Source organism: Primulina huaijiensis, chromosome 11 (genome assembly GCF_012295235.1).
Source record: "Primulina huaijiensis isolate GDHJ02 chromosome 11, ASM1229523v2, whole genome shotgun sequence".
Taxonomy (NCBI): Eukaryota; Viridiplantae; Streptophyta; class Magnoliopsida; order Lamiales; family Gesneriaceae; genus Primulina; species Primulina huaijiensis.
The window spans coordinates 18,902,677-18,905,288 of NC_133316.1; positions in this window are offsets into that span (position 1 = coordinate 18,902,677).

Consider the following 2,612-nt stretch of genomic DNA (forward strand, 5'->3'; position numbering starts at 1 on the left):
GAAATCAAAATTTTCAATGGCCGGAGGTAACACTCGATTTATTTCTGCATATATTTTTTTCATGTTCATGTATACGTAAAAAACATGATTTTTGAGAAAAAAAACTCTAACACGTGAATAAAGACTTTCAAGGTTGGCAAGGATATAAATTAACGAGGAAGCTTAAGGTAAAGACTGACCTAAAGAAATGGAACGAATAGGTCTTTGGGAATTTAGATGTGAGATGTGCGGAGATGGAAAAAATGATCCATGAGGTGGATGATGAGTGTGAGAGCCGGGGATTTATTGACAGAGCTTCTATGACAGAATTGGAGGAGCCTTTTTCAGAAGAAGAGATCAAGAGAGCAGTCTTTGAGAGTGATGGAACAAAATCAACGGGTCCGGATGGATTTACGTTGGCAATTTATCAGCAGTGTTGGGATACAATGAAAGAAGATATGTTGAAGGTGTTTAATGAATTTTTTGAAGGGGGAATTATACACGACAACGTAGATCAAGAGTTAATTGGCTGACAGAAAGAAGATTATACGACAATAAAGAAACATGTAGGACATTTTTAAGTCTCAAAAGTGGAGAAATAACAACAGAGCTCTTGCTAGCAACAACAAACGAACAATCAACAATTTTAACCTTTCTACTGCCAGCACATGGTACATAGGAGGAAAAAAATTGGGAATTACCAGTCACGTGATCTGTTGCGCCAGAGTCTACAATCCAAGAGGTGTTAGACATCGAATTCGCAACATTTGCTAAGGAAGATATACCTGTTTGGGCAATGGAACAAGAGGGATTGGGATTTCCTAATATAACAAGAATCTTTATTATACAACTAATATAAACGTCTTGCTGCTAGTTTTTTCACTCTTTCTTTTTACAATCCTGGTTTGAGAGACTACTGCATCTGTAGGATATATGTATTTTCTTCCACTTTTCCTCTGAGAATTTTCATGATCGCTGCTGAATTATGAATTTATAAGAATGGAGCCTACAAAAGGAGAGGAGATCCACCTTTCACTAGAACATGTCTGATTCCTTACGTTTTCTCTTATATTAATTCTAAGAAAATACTTAAACTTTTATTGCTCATGTTTGATTTGTTGGTCTCACTTGCGGTAATTTGAGATAATAAAACCCGAAAATAAAGAATAAATTCGACACCGAGATTTACGTGGAAAACCCCTAAAAAGTATTAGGGTAAAAACCACGGGCAAGATGAAAAGAATTTCCACTATAATATTTTGTGCTGTACAACTCACTCACTATGTTTCCAAAGAGAACACACTCTCTTAATACAGGAGAACAAACACCTCACAAATATTATAGAATATTATAAGATGAGAGAAAACTCGAAGAAGTAATGAATGAAATGGTCGAATTGTGTCTCTATTTATAATCAAAATTTTGACTGTGAAACCGCGTGCATATATATTAATTTTGTATGAAATTTCGATTCTTCAGCAACCTGCAAAATAAGACCCGTCATTTCCGCAAAATTAGCCACCACAGGAAATGCATTAAATGCATTTCCTATTTGCCAACTTGTTCTACCGACATGATTATTGACAATAAGATAAATTTGTGTAGCTTCGACGAAGAGCTTTGTATGGACTGGCAACTACTGTTATATGCTTTTGGGTTGTTAAGAAGATCAGCAGAGCTAGATGCTATAGCTACACACTCAGCTCTTGGATGGAATGCAACCTCCTTTTATCAAAATGGACCAAATATGTTTGCTGAGATTTGTTTTGGGTCGTTTGAACATTTAGGAACACATTTTTCTGCAGTTTTTCATGTCTGAATTAACATCGGCTTTGAATGCTGGTGTTTTCTTTCTATATTTATCAGTTCCCCCTTTCTTTAAACTTGTGCGCTGCTGCTGTTTGTGGCCACTGGTTTATGTAGGCCGGGTTCCTGGTCCTTTCCCAGTACCTGAGTTCCCCACAACTCCTGGTACATTTGGAGCGGGGCTGCCTCGGAATGAGGGAACAATCCGAGGAATTGGAGTTGCAATGCCTCTATACGTTCCATCTTTTGATTCATCTATTCAAGGAGATCAGAAAGCACCACCGCTATTAGTTTCGACGCCTATGGGATCCCCTCCTCTGCTGCCTGGTCCACACCCATCTCTTCTCGCGAGCAACCAACATCAGTCTTATCAACAAAATTCTGCACAAGCCCAACAGCACCAATCTTTACCGCAGCACATGTCCTCTTTGCCATTTCCGGCACAAAATCTGACCAAGCCGCAGCCCATGCATTTCTCATTTACCTTTTGTACCGCATGCTCATTTACCTCGCCCTCCCCCAAAGATGCAACCACAGAATATACCTGCAAATGTACCATTTTCTCTAATCCATCCATGCCAAGTTCAATCCCGTTGCCAATGCCCGGTCAAATGGTAAGAAACTACTGTGAAGTCCAAGTGGCGTGATACCACCAATTCTGCTAGGTAATGACTTTGATCTACATTTTATTACATGCATTGCTGTGCTTCAATGCAACAGGGTGTTTTGAATCAAATGGGTCCACCGTTGCCCAAGGTCATTTTATGGGCATGAATCCCATGTCTTCTGGATCAGGACCACCAGGAAATATCCCTCCAGGTGGAATT